We start from the raw sequence: 21,949 nt of genomic DNA on the forward strand, positions 1-21,949 counted from the left end.
CAAAGCCTTGGCCTGCTTTCTGACTTGAGGGTGGAGTTATTGTTCCATTTTAGCATCAAGTATTTCCCTGCAAAGTTTGGGCCAGCCCTTTACGCATGTTCTTTGTGTTAGGTTTCTATGAGGCACAGGCTTGGTGGAAATATAAATTTCTGTTCCAATATGAATGTAATCTGTTTGACTATAGGCAAATGTTTAATAAGTCACAAAAAGCGAACAATTTAATTGAAGACCGATTTCAATAGGATAATATGCTGAAAATATTTTCAAACAGGAACATAAAAAATGGTGCCCGCATCTGCTTAACAGTGGCTACCCCTTTCTACATCATAGCTTTTAGAAATATATGTAATTCCAAAGCAGCATGTCCTGTTTAAGCAAAGCTGGGATAAGGTTATCCCTCAGTCATCGTTTTTCATAACAGCAGCTGCAAAGAGCAGATAAACTCTGACGGCTGTAATTTATGACACATAGAGAACATATATCTGGGCTTGTATAGTAGAATACATGCTTTTGGATAACTACTTGGGCATATACAAACATGACAGTGAACAACTCACATACATGCACACATGGATCAACACGCCTACAGACATGCCTGCACCTACTCACAACACACATATTTAGATACCAACTCACACAGGTGACGAACCATACAAGTTCCATTGTTGCCATGCATGCATATCAGCACAAAAGCTGGTCAGCATTTACACATGTAATCACAAAGAACATACAAACAAACTTGAAGTTCGCACACAGCACATGCAGTCATACAACACTCAAGTTGGCCCAATACCAGCATTGGTAAGACAGGGATATAGGTGATTACTGACTTCATGTACACGTATGTCCTCATTTCTATGTAGGTGGTATTGGGAAACCAGCAAAAATGAAATGTTTCCCAACTGTGGGGCCTCTCAAGGAAGCCTGAAGAATGCTGGCACATCCTGCGCACGGACAGGTAGCTGTCCCGGATGGTGCTGTCCCAGATGATTTATGTGTTGGCAAACTGGCTTAAGACTGCGGGTGACTTACTTATGACTGTATGATGGATTTATGCCGATATTTTGCATGATTTATGACTTATATCAGATCAATTACTGTCATGATGATGTATGACCATCTTATGTTTACTTAATGTTATTAAACTGCAACATTTTACCTCCACCCCACGGGTCTCTGACTCTTATTGAAGGAAGGACAGGTGAAGGGTTGGGAAGGGCAGAGGCCCGGTAGGACCAGGTAGCCTGCTTGGGGCGGGATATCTAATGATGGGGAACCTCCCAAGTTCCCAACGGCGGGGCTTAGGTGGCTCTGTGATTAGATCCTCCTTGCTGATGGACCCTAGGCCACCATCAGAGAGCGGCCATCCCTGACACTGCAAGGCCAGTCCTATTGCTGGCTCTGTGATTAGATCCTCCTTGCTGATGGACCCTGGGCCACCATCAGAGAGCGACCATCCCCTGGCATTGTAAAGCCAGTCCTATTGCTGGCTCTGTGCTTAGATCCTCCTTGCTGATGGACCCTGGGCCACCACCAGAGAGCGGCCATCCCTGGCACTGCAAGGCCAGTCCTATTGCTGGCTCTGTGATTAGATCCTCCTTGCTGATGGAGCCTGGGCCACCACCAGAGAGCGGCCGTCCCCTGGAACTGCAAGGCCAGTCCTATTGCTGGCTCTGTGATTAGATCCTCCTTGCTGATGGACCCTAGGCCACCATCAGAGAGCGGCCGTCCCCTGGAACTGCAAGGCCAGTCCTATTGCTGGCTCTGTGATTAGATCCTCCTTGCTGATGGACCCTGGGCCACCATCAGAGAGCGGCCATCCCCCGGCATAGTAAGACCAGTCCTATTTAGGACACAGCCTCCAAGGCCGACGCTGTTTCTGCCTAGGACATCTATGCAAGATGTAAAAAGACGGCAGTCCCAGTCATAAAAGAAACAAGATGCTGTTGGGCTGGTAGAAAACTGCAAGCAAACCAGGGGCACTGATAGTTGGTAAAAAGTGCTGCTTCGTTGGATTGTTACTGAAAAGTCAAGAAATAATTACAGCGTTGAGTATTTTCCATTTTAATTTAAAGTGCTCATGCTACACCGTTTCGGTGATTGCAGGATGGACCTAGAAATGTGACAGGTTGGCCTTTGCGTGGTTTCCAACGCCCCTAACTCAGAATGAGATCCTTAGGGGCAGTTGAAATATTTTGTGATACATTGCAGCACAGCAATGCTGCTTTGTACGAGAAGAGAGAGAGCAGGACTGGACCATATCTGTGTGTGCACCATGTTCATGCTTCATGAGCAGATAAGATGTCTCAGTGAGTTGAACTATCATTACCCATTGTGTGAGTGAGCTGCGGGTACCAAGTTCACATCCCTGCAGAAAGGAGCACTTGTGCAGCCTTATAAGGTTTATAATAAACAGTGTCATTAACAGTGCTTAATATGGTGCTGCAGGGGGTAGGCACGGGCACTCACCTGTTAGTACCAGGACTACATTTGCATCAGTATATTTTGTTGTAGAGCAAGAGAAAGAAAGACAGAAAAGAGAGAACACAGGATTAAGAGAAGGATGGGGAAACAGTGTGAAAGGGAGAAAGCTGGGATGCAAAAGAACCAACAAGAGAAGTGATTAATTTGTAAATAAAAAGGTGCAGGTGCCCAGAGCCCTCCTCTTAAACACGTGGCTGCTTGCAATTAAATTTTGGGATACGGAATACTGAGGCGGCGCAGTCCTGAAGCAATCTCAGGCCTCTTCAATCCATATGAAGCCAATCCCTGCCCCTTCAGCTCACTCTTGCAGCTTTCTGCTTTCTCCCTTTGTGACACTTGTTCGTTTTTCCCTTCCTCCGTCTTTCCAATATGTCTCTTTTGCTCGCAGCAAATGCTTGAGGCAGAAGAATAAGCCCCAGCCCTCAAAAATAAGTACCGGTGCACAGCACCGGAAACAACAAGCACAAATTAGGCACTGGAGAAGAGTGATTAAAAGAAACAGGTAGGGTAAAGGAAGACTTGATATTCAGCAAGCCCAGACTTAAGCAACAAACTCTTAGGAGCATCTTGGACCCTGTATTTTATTTTGTACACATTCAGGTCCAAATTTATACTTTTTGACACAAAACCGCGAAACGCAGTTTTGCGTCAAAATGTATAGCGCCGGCTTGCGTGATTCCAGAGCACCAGGAGGGTGCAGAACTTATGGAATCCTGCAAGCCGGTGCAAAGGGTGGGCAAGCGTAAAAAAAAATTACGTTAGCTGGGTGGGGGTGGCTGTATGGGGGAAGGGGGTTTTGCACCAAAAAATGACATTAGGCTGGTTAGAGAAAAAAAATGCCTCTAACCAGCCCAGCGTCATTTCCTGGCGCAAACCTATCCATACCACATGACTCCTGTCTTATAAAAGACAAGAGGAATGCCCACCACCCCAATGGCTAGAACAGGGGACAAGGTTCCCCTGGGCATGGCCACTGCACCCTGTGCCATTCAGGAGGGCCCAATTTCATCTCCTGATGGCTCTTTCATTTTTTAAAAACAATACTGACCTCTATTTACCCTACTAAACTGGAATGATGTACCCCATCCTCTAGTGTCCTTCTGGTGTGGATGGGGGTGTTCCTGGGGCTTGGGGAGGGCACCTGTGGACTGATTCCATGGTGTCTGGCCATGGGCTTGAGTCAACAGGTCCCCTAATGCCTTATCTGACCCAGGCATAAAATAATGGTGCAAAGCAGACTTTGCACCATTATTTGGCCCCTCCTCCCACCCTGCGTCATTTTAGCACGTAGAGGATAAATATGGGGCTATGGGGTTAGCACCATTTTTTAGATGGGAACGCTTACCTTGCATCTCATTCACGCAAGGTAGGTTCACGCATCTGAAAAATGGTGCAAACTCTAATATTTTCACGTTAGACATGTCTAACGCATTTGCGTGAAATAAATGACTCAAATGCGGCTTAAAAAAAGTATAAGTATGGGCCTAAGTATTCATTTGTGAGCCCGTGACACCAGTTTTTTTCACTGTAACACGGAATGACGAAAAGGCAGCAAATGTTCTAAGTTAAAAAGTAAGGGATTTCCAGAGAAGGTAGGTTAAGCCCTGGAGTCGCCTGTGTAAGGAGGAATTACCAGGGAAATTTATACATCTGGGTCAGATCCTCTGGTAATGCCTCAAGAGGTTTGGGTTTCTTTCAGTAAGCTGAACTCTCCAGGGGAAACATGTAGGGTTCAGTGGGGTCCTCAATAAAGTATGGGACCCGAGATATATACATATTTTTGCCATTATAGTCCCATGTTCGTGGTCTCAGTAGCTCTGTTTTCGACAGTAGTGGTGGCTGGGGCCTGCTAAAACGGGTGGGCAAAACATTCAGGCGAATTTCGAAAATTGCGAAATTGCATTAGTTTCATTTTATTTCCTCTGCCTATAAGAATTAGTTTTGCACTGCTGCTCCGCAGGTGGAAAATGGGAAAAACAACAGAGTTGCATCTAAAGTAGCTTTTCGAGGGGTAACATCATCAGTGAAAACAATATCCCAGGCCCTTGCCAGTGCTGGTGAAACCAGCGCCCCCTGCAGGGAGGTCTGTGCGCAGCACCAGCGTGTGCTGTCCTCGTGCTGCTGTGCGTCGTAGGAGCCGCGCACGTGCTCCCCTGCTGCAGAACTCACATACAGTCATTGTGCGAAATGGCATCTATAATGAACTCAATACAAATGCATGAAGGTAATTACATAATCCGACCCCTGCAGTATTGGATGACACATGAATTCCTCACCCGTGAATTCCTGACCGCTGTGCAGACATTCTGCCTGTAGTTCGACTTTTTCGAAATTCAGGGCACTCGGATTTGATACCTGCTGAAATGGCAGAATTTAATGCCTAATTTGTGAAACATTTAGGGGCATATTTATACTTATTTTCTGCCGAATTTGCATCATTTTTTTAGTGCAAATTATTCGATGCAAAACTTACTCCATATTTATACTTTGGCACTAGACACGTCCAGCGCCAAATGTATGGAGTTAAAGTCATTTTTTGGACGTGGATACCTACTTTACGTCAATGAGATGCAAAGTTGGCGTCCCTGTGCAAAAAATGACTATGGCCTTACGCCATATTTATCCCCCGTGCTAAAATCACGCACGGGGAGAAGGGGTCAAAAATGGTGCAAAGCTTGCTTTGCCCCATTTTTTAACATTTGGGTCAGGGCAGGTTTTAGGGCACCTGTGGGCCTATATCCATGGTGGAACACCATGGAATAAGCCTAAAGGTGCCCTCCCCAGGCCCCAGGGACACCCCCACCCACACCAGAGGGACAGCAGAGGATGGGGGACCCCATCCCAGGTAAGTATAGGTAAGTACAGGTAAATATTTTTTTTCTCCTTAAAGTGCCATTGGGGGCCCTGAAATGGGCCTCCCTACATGACACTGGGTGCAATGGCCATGCCGAGGGGACCCTGGTCCCCTGTGCTGGCCACTGGGGTGGTGGGCATGACTCCTGTCTTTTCTAATACAGGAGTTATGTGGTATGGATGGTTTTACGTCAGAAAACGACTCTAGGCAGGTTGGATTAATTTTTTTTTACTCTAACCTGCCTAATGTCATTTTTTGGTACAAACCCCCTTCTTCCATAAAGCCAGCCCCACCCGACTAACTTCATTTTTTTTTTTTTATGCTAGCCTACACTTTGCACCGGCTTGCACCATTCCATAAATATGTGGATGTGGTTGTAGTGATCACTCTAAGGAGTACTCAGTTTGCTCCTCTCCCAATTAGCTGCAAATTGACTTCAGACTCAGCACGCTTTTCGGCCGCTGCAAAACCTTCAACTAACACTGCCCTTCAGCCTCTGCATTATTTTTACTAGACATTCCATAAATAAAAACAAATACAATAAAACTTGTGGAAACAGATGTAATTATGTTCCACCAAGTTAAAAAATCTTATTTACAAGTAGAACCAAGTAAATGGGTGTTACTAGCCATGCCAAACTCAGTTAACAACCAAAAACATGCTTAACTTGAATGTTCACAAAAACCTGTAGGACATTTATGCTGGAAAGACACTAGATATCAGTGGCTATCCAGAGTGTCACGGACCCTAGTGCAAGGAAGGAAATACCCTCTAGCCCCCAACCCCCAGCACTTGTTTGAACTGTGAAATACATCAATAATCAGGGTCCTGTGGGCCCTCAGGGCTCTATGCCCCGGAGCCACTGCACCTCCTGCACCAAGGTAAGCTGACCCATTGCCCAGTGGCATACCCTGTGATGGGCAGAAGGAAAAGCACAATGTGACAAACACTGAACAGGCCTATGGATGCAGAGGGCTGTCCCAAACTCCTCTATGTACAGATATGTATATTTCCCTTATGTTTTCTTTGATTACATGGGGCTGTTTAAGCAGGTAAATCTTTCTCTAGGCCAGACCTAAAAAGGTGCAGAAGCCCACTTCCATCAGATGTAATCTGCTGAATTATCTGTCACGAGGACAAGTCCAGTGAGAATAAATTTATGCATGAAGATCTGCAGCTTGTGTGGCTTTCTGTGTAAATTGAAGGGCATCAATATGAATTCAACCAAAAATTCTTGTTGAGTAGATTCATGAATTATCCAGAAGGGTTTGTAGATCTGTCAATAGGAGTCTTAAGCTTCAACTTATGATGTGACATATTAAGGACCACTGTCGGATTGATGCATTTAAACACACAGGGAGGAAGCTTATAAATATTGCTGCTTCTGTCTTACAATCAATCACAAACATAGAGATAATGAAGGAAGCAGGGTGCCCCTTTGAGTCTGCCTTTTGGGCATGCATAACTTAGGTATTCAAATCGTTAAGAACTCCATGGATGAGACCTTCTCTAAATCAGCCAAATATGTATATGTATATTTTCATCGGATATGAACAGTGAGTGATGCAGAAACATCTGCTGAGATTCTTTCTTTAACTGTGATCACTCACCCTGAGGCCTTTCCTAACTGCTGCATGCATACAATTCATTAACAGGTATTTACATTCTGTTGTGTACTGCAAAAAAACATCCCGCATTGTCACATAATTCACTTTAAAATCCCCCCTCACTTTGCAGAGAAGAAAAGTAAACACCAATCCTCATGTTAAAAAAATAAAGCTGTCTGACATTTGACCTCTATCCTTGAATCACCCATGTGTGACAAGTTAAAAACAGAATTTAAAGGCATCTTTATTTGTTGCTCTGATTTTCTTAGCCCACCAAAATCAGCTGCTGAACCACAGTTTGGGAAACATTCATCTAAAGTAATCTTCCCAACCTGCATACCATTCCACCAAAAACTGCATCTCAACTATTACCTTAAAAAGGATTATCTCCACTTTGATCTGAGGTACAAACTCCCTGAGAAGGGTAATAATCTTGATAGTGAAATTCACTAGGAAATGAATATAAAGAATAAGCTGAGGTCCATACATCGTATCTTCCTCAATAACTTACTTTATAAAGTGGTACAGGCAGTTTGCCATCAAGCATACACTATTTTTATATTTTGCGACAAAGCCTGATTATCTATTCATACTCAACCATGGAAGATAAGAGGTTTACCTTCTTTTTTACTGCATTCCTGGCAACGTAATACTTGCCCTCTAGTGCCTAACTTACTTCTCCATCACCTGATACTGGTAGGAATCTTATCTGAGGAGGTCATTTGACCATTCAAATTTTCCAAGGATCCTCACAGTCCTACTAGAAGAACAATTTATTTTGCCTCACTTTGTGACAGCGTAGCAATGCTTGGAGGCTCAGATATATGTTCTTTAGATGCTGACTAGGATTTGCTTGCATCTCTGTACGGCAGCCCAAAACTGACATTCACAAACTTGCAAAAACTGTCACAACAACGGGCCTTGCCTTCAAGTGCTGCACTTACAATTCAGTTTTTGTTTCTTTCTTGTACATGCAGACAAGCTGATCAGGTATGTTGTTTTTCTAACCAACTGTAGGTTCTTCTGAACGAGGCTCACATTATTTCGGGGAAAATGGGCAACTCACTCTCTTGCAAAGTCGCAGCAAGTGATCCTGACAGTCCATCAAGGATGAGGTATTGAAAAGATTACATCTTCTCTGATGAGCCCCACTGATGAAGTACTCTGAACATGACTAGTTGCTCAGGACATCTACGAAATCAGAAGACGAAATTGGTTCGCCAACCTAAGCAGACGAGGGCTCAAACTAGAGGTAAAATGAAGTGGGAAAGGATGGCAAACAAACAATGATGGCTGATGTTGCTCCCTTGAGATAAAATGAGTAAAATGATAAAGTATACCTTGTATATGTGGAACTTCAAAGCATTAGTGCATCCTTCAATCACTTTCACAGCTGGGAGCTCCTATCCACCTCCACATCTTTAGGTACCACCCAAAGCCGCCTGGCCTAGGTAGGACAAAATAAAAAAAAGGCAACAAACAATGTTGACCATAGCTTGTCCATAATGACCTGTAATAGTGACAAACATATCTCACGCTCCTCATTAACTGCAATGCTCATTAAACCACCCAGCAATTAATGTCCTGCAGGGCACAGACAAAAACAATGAAAACATAGAGCTGTAGTTCTACCTCAGTTAACCACATCCACATAACCACACATGCACTCACAATTTACAACTAAGATAACCCATATGACACATATTTTTTAGCCAGTCCAGAAGCATGACTCATCACCATGACCCCATCCTTCATCTTTAATGAGCTAATGTTAAATGGATACACAAATAATAACCATAAAATGCCCCATCAAAACTGATGGGTTCTCTATTATCCACTAGAAACATATCAATTGTTTGAATCATATAATTCTCAGCCTCTTCCAGCCTCTCCCACACACAAACGTACATCTTCCACTTACATTTTAGATCTTCTGCCTAAAAAATGTCAGGTATTCAAATATGTTCCTTGTAGTTTAGTTTAGTATAATAGGACTCCTTCAACTAAGAGACACTTATTTATTAAAATCCACAAATCTGTTCTTCTCATTCCTCTTATTAAGTTCATGCTAGTGCTCAGAGAGTGTCTAAGATCTTATGCCCCCATTTTGATTGCTATGTTCCTGCACATAGATGTTCACAAGAGTCAGAAGCTCACCAGAACACTCCACAGAGGTATCAAACAGTGCTTTCCAAACTCTGGGGATCAATAAGAAGATGTTGTTTGAAGCATCTCCTAAGGCCGAGGAGAATGTCATAGGCACTTGGTGAAATCCTTGCACCTCATTTGGCATCCATATGTCTATTCATCCATGCTAATGTTTGCAAAGAAAAGAGGGAAGGAGGAATTGACTTTCCTCATTAACATAGTGAGGTGAGGTGAGGACAATGTTAATCAGCAAAAGGAAGGCAATTTCTAGGTTAAAAAATCAGAAGTCTCTCGCCTGAGTCAAGTGTGTTGGCATGTGAGAGTTTTGACAAATAGTTATGATCCATTGCACACAATCTTGAGATGAAGGTGCTATGCCAAAAGAGATGTTGCTTTAGATCAGTTGGGTAATTCCATGCCTCTCAGTAGCTCAAGAGCTCAAGGTGAGGGGTACGAAGATTGTTGAGAACAACACAGTCCTGAGAAAAACTTGACAAAGCAGAAGAAGAAAGAAGTGTGATTAAACAGTTTGCAGGGATGGTCAGTGTGTGCCTGTAGAACAAGGGTATAAGTTGGGTTTTTCAGGTTAGAGGTACTAAGAGACCAATTAGAATGGAGCCCAGAGAGGAGGTGGGAACTTTCAGGTGAAATTAAGAATCAGCAGTAGCAGTGGCCATTTGCATCGCAACTGCTTAGTTGCATGACTCTTCATTCAAAGTTGGCCCACGGTGTTTTCTTGCATGCACCTTTCATTCTTTTACTGTACTCTCTCCTTGTTTTCTCTACCTCTGCAAGTCCATTTGTCTTATGACTTCATGCATTCTGATGCTTACAGTGGGTCACCATCCTATTTGAACTTGCTCCCCATCTTTATCCGTCATTCTCCAATCTGCACATTCTTGTGGCTCCATATCATCCACACACCAACATATCATCTGACTCTGCTTGCAGGCTTTGTGTATAGCAGCAAGGAACAATGAACTCCTTGGCTTGTTACCAGTGATGTTACAACCCCCTAATAAATGTATTGTCTGGTAAATAGTTGGGTATGGGGGCTTTTAGTTGGGTATGGTGAAATGACTGTCAGATTTCACCAGAAATGTTTGCATAAATGCAGACAACACACACACATACACACACACACACACACACACACTTCCTCTATGCTTTGAATGACTTACAAATGCTGGTTGCTTTACACATTATTGTGTTTTCTCTCACTTAGTACCCCTACCAATCTGCATTTGTCTCCCTTTCCACTGCTTATTTTTCCCCTCTCATCTACCCTAATATACTATAATGCATTTTAACATTATATGCCAGCATGACTATTGGATATTCTGAAGCTAACCCCCCCGTCTTACCGACTAAGCTACCCAGCTGCTTGTTACTGGCTTGCTCTCACTGAGCACCTGATAAATCCTGGACTGAAGTAGTGATTGTGCTGCTCTTGAGTACAATTGTCTCTATTGCTAACATTCATCATCCAATTAAGGTGTACTGTGGTGAATTGTGTGAGCTTACCATCCATAGCTGCTAGGATATGTATAACCAAGATGAAAAATTACTTATTAAGAAGCCACCTCCTTTGCCGTCTTTTTCTCTGTTAAATCTGTACCCTAATTTCTGCCAAAGAGAGCTGTGGCCCTGAATCACTCTAGTCAAAGCATTGTGTCTCTGTTAGAGGAGTTGAGTTGGGGAATATATATATATATATATTCACCAGTGCAAACAGAGATGCCACTATGTCCCTGGGGTAGGTTTCCTGGGAAATAGCATGTAAGCCGTCCCCGGCAGATGGGGTCCCATGGGGCAGAGAGGGTCAGGATATCCCTACCCTGCTCCCTTATATTAGTTTTAATTGTTTACTTCAGGACGGGGGACTAAGTCCCTGAGTCCTATAATGACTGCCAGGAAATGTTTTCTGATGTTGCTGGCAGCCAATCAGAGCCCTTGCTTCTGCAGCAGTCTGACTCCAGAGAGAACAAGATGTCCCAAGGGAAATAAAGCTCCCTGGGCCAACCAGAAGGCTAGTTTTTTTTAAATTGGCAATCCCTGCGAGGGTCAATCAAGCCTCTCACGGACCCAACCGTCCAGATACACAATTATTTTGTAACCTCAATTTTTGAAACAAAACTACTGATCCGATGTACACCAAATCCCAAAAAGCACATTCTACAGATTAAGATCTATCTTCTTGCCAAAACTGGTGTAATTTCGCTCAGCAGTTTTTGTTGTAGCCTTGTCTAAAGACGTCAATGGAAAATGAATGGAGATTTTGCATTTTGGGACCCGTCTTTTTCTTTGCCCCCACTTGACGGATCATCCCAGCACTCTCCATACACAAACTAGTCAAAACTTTTGGAAAGTTTTGTGGAAATTCTTCAAGCAGTGACAACGTTATTTTCAACACAAAGAACGCTTTTCCTACAGGACAGCTAACCTAACTATAACTATGCAGTGGTGACCGCTACTGTGTAATCTATCTATCTATCTATCTATCTATCTATCTATCTATCTATCTATCTATCTATCTATCTATCTATCTATATATTTGTCTCTATATATATATTTATTTTGTGTATGGTGCTAAACCTACTACAAGGCTGGAGTACATTTACAACTGTTTTGAGGCCTTTTGGTCTGTAGTAACTTTAGAAGTGTAGTTTCTGAATAGCAATAATACTCTTATGTGAATGGGTGTTTGTAGTAGCATTTCTAAACCAAAGCCCCTCTGTTCCTCTCTCTAAACCCCTTCTTTCTCATCACCAACTTCTAAATTTTTAACAGGTATTAGCCATTTTCCCACCAGTCCCCCTCGTGCTTCCCGCATTTATGACTAAGTAGAAAATATACACGTGTGAAACTCTCCCCTCAGAAAATATAAGGCCGGTTTAGGTGGAAATTTACACCTATAGGTTTGTGAACTGCATTCTGTAGTAAGAAGAAGGACAGAGGATGTGGTGTTACTGCCAAAGCTGACAACTTTGGAACTGGGAAACCAGGTTCAAGTCTTAGCGTCAGCTCAACATCCTGCCTGTGATTCTGTTCAAATTACTGAGTCTCTCCGTGTCTAAAAAATAAATGTCCTTATGTGATGTTACTGGTGCTCATGTAAAGCACTCCAATACCTTTGGGTCAAGTTTGTGCTATATAAAACTTTAAAAAAATACAAAGGAATAATGTATTACTGCTTTACGTACTACAAAATACAGTTTGTGAATTGGGCCCTTTGCGTGTAGTCATTCTCGCACATGCATGCTCTCATTAAAGAGCTGATGCACACATTTGTGGTATTAGATTGTGCAGCTTGCACTAATGTTTGCTGATAATTATTTATTGATGATACATCTCCTCCCCATCTGTATTCCCTATGGAAAGAGATGAGGCGGGAGCCTTCTTTGATCAATTTCACTCAGAGGGCAGAAAATGAAATGCAGACTTCAGTGATGAGCATTGCTTAAGGGGAAGTAAATTCCCCTGTGAACTGCAGGTCAGGGAGGATTTTTGTTTCTGCTGATTTGTCACCTGCATTAACAACAGCATAAATCCTTTTTTTCATGCTTAGTAATATTCTCGGCGTGAATCATTGCTAGTAGTATTTATCGCATGAATGATGCATCAATGTATGTTAATGAGAAAAAAAAATATTTGATAACATTAAAAAAATAAAAATATCAGTCAATGGATTCCTTCCCGCATTAGTCTGTTAGCAGTGGCATTTGAAAGCAGCAGGGTGTCATGTGCTGCAAAACAAGCAAGCAAAGCAGGACCCTCCCTCCCTGCTGGGCATGAAAAGCCACCCATGATTGGAGTAAATTTGGGGCCTGATTTATACTTTTTTAGCGCCGCATTTGCGTCATTTTTTGATGCGAAAGCGGCTCAAACTTACAAAATTCAATTATATTTTGTAAGTTTGCGCTGCTTTTGCGTAAAAAAAGACGCAAATGCGGCGCTAAAAAAGTATAAATCAGGCCCTTGGTTCCTTACCACTTCTGAACCACTGGGGCATAGAATATGCAACACTAATGACAACTGCAGTCATGCGGCCATCAATGTGACATCACTGAAGTCATAGGGATTATGTAACAGCCAAGCTTCACACTTAGTACAATTGCAGCAATGAACCATGCTGGAGCAGCAGCGTGGGACAGGTCTAGTGCATAGCTCTGGATACTTTTAGGGCACACTGTCATGCATATATTACTAAAGCATGGTATCGTGGCACACTGACATTTACAGACAGCAATTTTTCTATTTAGAAGGCCACTAAACTGCACAGATTTGCAGCTTTACAGAATAAACTATACAGTGGACAAATGATAATAAGTAAAAATTATGTTTAAACATATTTCTCATTTGCTCAAGTAAGGTGCCTTGATTTGTTTTAATCGTACTGAAATCTTTGTTTCCATCATTCTTCAAAACTACATAAAATGTGCTTTATTTGTGCTTTCCTAACTGCTGATGTATTTTGAATAATTTGTGCAGTTCTTTTACAGGTATTTAAATGTTGTGTGTTAGAAAAAATGGCATCCTGCAGCCTTTCCTTTTACTCTTCTGTACCCCAGCAAGATTGCAAATAGTTCAATCTACCAAATCCTCTAAAGTTGCAGTCAGGGAAAGAAAAGTAAATACCACTTTCCATGTTAGAAGAATAAGCATTAATTTGACAGAACACCTAACCTGTCATTTGACATCTGTGTTTGAACACACAGCAAATGTGATGACATTTAAAGCCATGATGTTGCTGCATCATACCACTTGCAGGATGAGAGGCTGTGCAATAATCCTTGCACTAGCCCAGGCAATTTTAATCACTCTCTTCCTTTCTGCTTTTAGGGCACTCCCCTGTGGACTGCAACATGCTTGTCTTCTATCCACACTCTTTGTATGTTTATGTGAGCCCGATGGCATGAACTGGCTGGATAATGAGGCCTCTACACAAGGAAGTAGCCAGAAAATTAAAATATCTCCCACTTCAGACCAAAGCTCTTATAACACCAAGGAAGCAAAGCAAGTCATCATGGCCCTAACCAAAAGATCCCTCTTGTCTCTTCCATGCACGCATCTATCCATTCATCATCCATTCATCCTTCCATTCACCTGTCGATATCCACAAGCTCACCTTTACATTCTGTCATTTCTTCAGTCATCTATCATTCAGTCTTTCACCACTCTGTGGGTCTGCCCGACCATCAGTATCCAGACCTATCCACCCATACCCAAATCTATCCATAATACCTAGTTATCGACCCATCAATCCATGAACTCGTCCTTTCACTCTACCCTTTTACTCATCCATCCATCATTTCAGTCATTTATCCATCTATCAACACACCCTTTCACTCCATCCATCCATCCATCCATCATCCATCAATCCATTTATCCATCCATCCATCCTTCAAATCACCCACTCACCCTTTCCCTCTATTCATCCTTCCACTTATCTGTGAATCGGCCTGTTTGCGACTAGAAAAATGCCTTTTGGGATGTATAAAGCCCAAACTGCGATTCCGTAACTTGTTAAAGAATCGCAATTTGGGTTTTGCAATTTGTTATTAGGAAGGAGCGTGTTCATGGCGTCCCTCCCTTATACTGAATATAAATGGTATGTATGATTGTTTTGTGACCTTGAATGCATTCACAAAAGAATCGCAGTTAACACCAATTTCAAATTGGTGCTAACTCATTCACAAAGGGGTACGGGTCTCTAAGGGGAATGGTAGCGAAAAAGTTTTTTAAGAGCAGTCAGTGGTCCTTTAAGGAAAATGGGTTGCATTTAAAAAATAAAAAAAGATTGCTTTGTTTAAAATCAATCACAGACACCAGCAGTCCACCATCCCTGTTATTTTTGTGATTCCCAGTGGGTTGCAAATACCTCATTAATATTATTTGCGAGCCACCGGGAATGGCAAAAGAAACCCAATGGAGTTTCTTACATTTGTAATTGCGAATTCCTAATTGCGATTGGCATGGTATCGCAATTAGGAAATCGCAATTACAAACGTTCATACATTGGCCCTAAACAAGGGCCTAGTTATTTATAGCAGTAAATTTAAAGTTTTCTATAAAACGCTGAACACCAGAGGGTAGTTACATTTGTAAGCACTACGTTTGTGAATAGAATGAGTAACCTGGCATGAGGTAATGAATGTGCTGAATTGGTGGAGATGCACCCATGTCTCCTACCCAGAGGCAACAAGTGGGACACAGGACTACGAATCAGATAAAATAACATTCATGAAGCACAGTCCTCTACTGAAATCATCACTGTCCAAATGGAAAAAACGTGCTTAGCGCCATATCCAATGCTTAATTTGAGCCAGTGGTTTCCAGTGTGGGGCAGCACTTATTTTTCTGCCTCAAACATTTACTGTGAGCAAAAGGCACATATTTGAAAGACGGAGGAAGAGAAAAACGAAAAAGCATCACAAAGGGAGAAAGCAGAAACCTGAGCTGAAGGGGCAGGGAGTGGCTGTAAATCGATTAAAGAGGCACAAGCTGGCTTCAGGATTACGCTGCCTCAGTATTCTGTGCTCACAATTTTAATTCCAGCAGCTGTGTATTTCAGGGGAAGGCTTTGGCCACCAGCACATTTTTATTTACAAATTAAGCCCAGGACATATCTATAAAGAGCTATGCGACGACGATGTCATTGTTGGCCATACTCACACTAAAAACACATAGGGGGTCATTCTGACCGCCAGAAGACCGTACTGCGGTCAAAAGACCGCGGCGGTCATTCTGACTTTCCCGCTGGGCTGGCGGGCGACCGCCAAAAGGCCGCCCGCCCGCCCAGTGGGAAAGCACCAGCAACGAGGATGCCGGCTCCGAATGGAGCCGGCGGAGTTGCTGGTGTGCGACGGGTGCAGTTGCCAAGCAGACACTGAAAATCTCAATGGGGCCCTGTTAGGGGGCCCCACGACACCAGTTCCCGCCATCCTGTTTCTGGCAGTGAAAACAGCCAGAAACAGGATGGCGGGAAGGGGGTCGGAATCCCCATGGCGGCGCTGCTTGCAGCGCCGCCGTGCAGGATTCCCTGGGGCAGCGGGAAGCCGGTGGGAAACCGCCGGCTTCCCTTTTCTGACCGCGGCTTTACCGCCGCGGTCAGAATGCCCCCGGAAGCACCGCCAGCCTGTTGGCGGTGCTTCCGCGGCACTCTGCCCTGGCGGTTTACAACCGCCAGGGTCAGAATGACCGCCATAATTTTAGAGCAATGCTAAGTTTTGTGCTATGACGCAATGGTGAGTCAGTGATACCCTGCGTGAGTGCAAATCTCAGTGCAAAAACAAGTCCCCAAGTGTAAGCTTCATAAGATGTGTACATTTGTACAAGTTACACAAACTTACACATCTTTCAAAGGAAGTTGCAAGTTCCCAAAAAGAATATGACACAATGTTCTGCTTGTCACTTCTTTTCGCCTCATTTGACTTCACAATGGATTTTTACTCAAAGTCAGGTCCCGCTGTTTCAGTACAGCTGGCTCTGTTTTCAAACCTATGGGTTTTTCGCTGTTCCCACTGTGTTATCAATCAATCAATCAAACATTTGTAAAGCGCGCTACTCACCCGCTAGGGTCTCAAGGCGCTGAAGGGGGGTGGGGGTGGGAAGGAACTGCTACTGCTCTTTATACAACGATAATAGCTGGCGAGGGCTGGTGCTTGGCAGTACAAAGTGACTTTGTGCTGCATCCGTGTCATCTTTGAACGTAAAATAGATTGTGGCCCAGATCTACAAAGGTGCCACAAAACGTAGCACAACAACCAAGGCTTCTGCAGGGCATTGTTTGAGGAGAGAGCAAGAACGTGCCACATCTGCTAAGGTGTGGGATTATCCTCCTCACTCCCTAGTGATTGTGCATAACCCGGCTGCCAAGTGCCACGCACACACTTTTGCACCATAGCTCCAAGATGCCTGTGTGAGTCTAGCATAGGTGTGGTACTGGGAGGGGGACCTTCCATTACAAAATCTCATGATCAGACTAACTTTGAAACCTGTCCCGCTCAGACAAGTGCTGTACACGTGTAAAGTAGAAAGGTTAGAAGAAATAAAGCACTTCTACTTTTTCTTGCCTGTTTTCAAGTAAAGTTATTTTTTGGCACAAAACTGTGGGGGTCATTCTAACCCTGGCGGTCCAAGACCGCCAGGGCTAAAATGACGGGGGCACCGCCAACAGGCTGGCGGTGCCCCGCTGGGCATTCTGACCGCGGCGGTTCTGCCGTGGTCAGAAGTGGAAAACCGGCGGTCTCCCGCCGGTTTTCCGCTGCCCAAATGAATCCTCCATGGCGGCGCAGCAAGCTGCGCCGCCATGGAGGATTCTGACACCCCATACGCCATCCTGTTCCTGGCGGTTCTCCCGCCAGGAACAGGATGGCGGTATGGGGTGTCGCGGGGCCCCTGGGGGCCCCTGCAGTGCCCATGCCAATGGCATGGGCACTGCAGGGGCCCCCGTAAGAGGGCCCCAAAAAGAATTTCAGTGTCTGCTTTGCAGACACTGAAATTCGCGACGGGTGCAACTGCACCCGTCGCACCTTCCCACTCCGCCGGCTCAATTCTGAGCCGGCGTCTTCGTGGGAAGGGAGTTTTACACTGGGCTGGCGGGCGGCCTTTTGGCGGTCGCCCGCCAGCCCAGTGTAAAACACAGAATAGCCGCAGCGGTCTTCCGACCGCGGTGCGGTATTCTGGAGGGGGGAAGTCTGGCGGGCGGCCTCAGCCGCCCGCCAGACTTAGAATCACCCCCTGTGTCTTCTATTGTTAGTGGATCGGTGTTTGCATCAGAATCCATGGGTGGTTGCATGGGAATGTCCACGTAGCACCTATGTTACACCCGTTGATGCAGAGTAACGCAAAACAGTACTTAGCACAGCTTTGCATTACTTTGAAGCCAGTGCAACAAAAAAAAATTGTGTTGAAAAATAAATGTAAAAACAAATCCGCAGGGAAACTGAGCGCATAATGTGTGTAAATCTCGGCCCTTGTGCGTAAAAGTTGTTTAGTGCTGCCTGAGTCCAGAAGCGTTTCCTTGCTTTGCCCACACAGGTGTATAGGAAATCTGCCCCCACGTCTTCTGAATTATTGATTGAATAGCCATGTTCACAAGAAAAATAAAAACACAGTTTCACAGAAAGGTGCATTTTTGTGGGAGGGGAGAAGTGATGAAAGGATAAAGCTCTCACCTCAATATTCAAGGGGTTTAGGAGGGCTCCTGGAGTGGAGGTGTGTGGAGGGAGGGCTGGCAGAGAGGGGCCAAGCTGTGGATCAGATCTCAGAGGTGTGAGGGAGCACACACTGTTCTGAACAGGTCTCACTGTCCAGAGCAAGGGACAGGAAGTTCCTACCTAGCAGATGCGGCATAGTGCCACATGTAAACATCGCTCCGTGGGCCGCGCTGGCAGAAGGTCACGGTGCACCGTGTGCACGCTGCTCAGAATTCATTAAGCACATTGCAGAAAAACACTCATTTACAAAGATTTATGCAAATCTGCCTAATGCCTCTTCATAATTATGCAATGCTTCAGCGTTAAAACCATTCACGCTCTGTGCATGTGTGTCTCCTGGGGGGCGAGAGTAGAAACTACATCCTAGAGGACTTAGCTGTTATGATGTCAACACTCCTGCACTTCTTGGAAAACCCCTCTGTGTACCTCTCTTCTAGGGAACTCTATGATACAACGATGACAAGTGCACTGGAAGCAGAGCTGGTTCTTCACAAGCATCTGACCACGTGAGCTTCAGGTGTCAAAAAGGAAACAGAGCCTTGGACTGAGACAGGGGAGCCTGGGCAGAGGGGCGGTCAACCCTCCTAGAAAGATACTGAGAAACAGAGCTGAGCACTCTCCTTCCCTTGTGGTCCTCAGACAGGACAAAAGATGGTGACACGTCCCACTGAGTTAAACCCTCGCTGCTGACACCTACTCTAATGTGTCAGACTTCAGTTCATGTCCTAATGAGTCCAAGGCAACATCCAATCTGTCTAAAGCCTGCAAATGAAGGGTTGTTCAATTGAGTAAAAGTAACACCTGGGACCGTATTCTGGAAGGTGTCAAGTGATGCAGAGGGGATCAGAACCCACGTTCAGCACCCTCGGAGTACTTTAGTATTACCGAAGAAACAGCAGGCGCTTGTGCAGCCACCTCTGAGCTAAACATCGCGCCAGGTACTGCTGGCGCAGTCTCAAGGGCACCTACCCTCATTTGCATGGGGTTGAGATCCTATGCAAATTTGTATTTGTATTTGGTATTTATACAGCGCATTCAGACCAGAGGGATCGAAGCGCTAAGGTAAGCAGAGCCCATAACCCTCCACGAGTCTATTGAGAAAACAGCCAAGTTTTAAATTGCCTGCGAAATAAAAGCAGGGATTCTGTCCCTGTAGTCTGAACCAGTGAGGACTTTTAGAGTTTACCTGCATCCGCCGAGAAGGCCCCTTCTCCCCATTTAGCTTTATATCAATGGGGCACTAGGGCCAGCCTGTGGTCTGTCAACCTTAGCGGACGATGTGGAAAGTGCCATTTGAGAACTTGCAAAGGTCCTGAACCATTAGAGTGTAATGCTTTATGGGTCAGGCACAATACCTTAAAACAGTGGTTCCCAACCTGTGGGCCGGGGACCCCTGGGGGTTCCGCGAAGCCTCCTCAGGGGGTCTGCGGCTGCTTAAAATTTTTTATAATATTAGGTCCTAGCTATCAGTAATGACTCCTTTGGGGTCCCGTGTTCCAATAATGATTCAGTGGGGGTCCCCGGGCTCCAGTATTGATAAAATGGGGGTCCACAGAAGTCAAAAGGTTGGGAACCACTGCCTTAAAAGAAACACATTTCCTTCCCGGCAACCAGTGAAACTTCTTAAGCCCCTCTTTGACAGCAGAATACCTTGGCAAGCCTAGTACCAACCAGGCAGCTGCATTCTGGATCAACTTTTTATTCTTTGAGGGTTAATTTGTATTAAGAAACAGTGCATTCCAATAGTCCAGTCTTGATGTTATAAGAGCAAGAACCACTGTCACTCTAAGCTCTAGTGGTATGAATGGCAAACCTTTTCCAGAGTATTCATCGTAGAAAAGCACATGTCACTATTTTATTGAACTGCATATCAAAAGTCAAATAGGAGTCAAACATTACCCCCACATTTTTTGCCACTATCATGGGGATAGGCAGAGTGCCACAGGACTTGGGCCACCATCTGCTACTCCAATTTGACGTCTTGGTCCAAAAAATCAGTGTCTCACTTTTATCTCTCTCCATTTTCAACCTATTCTGGCTCATCTAATAGCTTACTTCCCTCATACAGGCCTGGAATCTGTCTGCCACTGTTTCCCAGTCATCTTTGATGGAGTCACTCAGCTGGGTATCATCCGCATATCAGGACACTTGAAATCTAAAAATGTGGACCAGTTTTGCCAAAGGAGCCACGTGTAAGTTAAACAGGGTCGGACTAAGTGACGATCCTTGTGGGACTCCGCAGGGCAGTTGGAAGAGAGCAGATCTGAAGTCTCCACACCTGACCGTAGTTGATCTGCCGTGGAGAAATGATTCCTGAATCCTTGGGGCCTATCCCCTCACACCTGCATGATACAGTCATTGTACCAGCTGGGGAGAGATGGGATCAAAGGCCGCCGATAGATCCAACAACACTAGAATGGCAGCCGCTCCCTGAACTACCTGCCTGCGGATGATGTCTGTAGTGGCAATCAAGGCAGATTCCATGCTAGGATTCTTCCTGAACCCATGTTGTGTAGGATCCAGGGAACCACGGCCAAGCATATAACTGGCCAGATCTTCATTGATGTGTTTCTCTAACACCTTGGCAGGGGCAGGAAGGAGGGAGACAGGCCGTAGCTTTTTGAGACCACAAGGATCCCCTCCCGGTTTCTTTTTCAGGGGCTTGACAATTGTCTGGTTCCATATTAGTGGAAACATCCCCGATTTCAGCAGCTCTCAATTTACTATCTCCAGTCACTCTGCAATGGGTTGTGTGGTCATGTGTAGTACCCTCGGTGGACAGGGGTCATCTGGTGACCCGAGTTGATTCCTGTAATAAGGGTCTTAATTTTGTCTGCAGGCAGAGGACCAAATTTTGTCACAAATGGCCCCTTATCTTCCTCACCCTCTGGCACTCTTCTAACTTGGCTGACTCTATCAGCAGAGTGGAAAAGTCTGCATGAATGCTTAGAATTTTATCTCTGAAAAACCCTGCAACCTTATCACAAATGATTATGAGTTGTGAATCTCATTGGAGATAGGGGACTCCCTGAGGGAGCACTTGAACAAACGAGGTAACACTTTGCCTCTGTGCCTTATTACAAATGTGGGTACAGAGGCACAAGACCATTTAGGAGACACACTGATTGTGTGGTGACGAGATGATGCAAACTCAATTTACCTCCTGATGAAGCTCCTTGAAGTGGGAGAAAGTGAGGTCTATCAACCCTCCTCCTTGTAATCGTCAGGGGGATCTTTGCTATCCTTTCATAAGCAGACCAGATTGTCTTTCTAAAGTGAAAGGTAGACAGCTGCATCAAACAGTTGGTCCACCTTCACTATCACACTGCCACTAGGGTAGGTGTGAGTTCACGTCTGTGCTGGGGGCAGCACATTAACTATAATGGGCTGCACTGACACAATATGTGCCGGGCATAACCAATAAAAGTAAGCTGCGGCACACACCAGGGCACCTTATACATTATATAGGCTGTGCAATTTACTGTACTTTGAAATTAGCTCCATGCAGTATAAAGCACTATAAAATGAGCTTTTCCTTTAAGGAAGGTGACCATTAATACTGAAAATAGCGATGGACCACTCACCTGCACTGAGGCCATTTACGGGTGGGATGCAGCCATCTGCTTGGCTTTTCC

Source organism: Pleurodeles waltl, chromosome 8 (genome assembly GCF_031143425.1).
Source record: "Pleurodeles waltl isolate 20211129_DDA chromosome 8, aPleWal1.hap1.20221129, whole genome shotgun sequence".
In the NCBI taxonomy this organism is placed as follows: Eukaryota; Metazoa; Chordata; class Amphibia; order Caudata; family Salamandridae; genus Pleurodeles; species Pleurodeles waltl.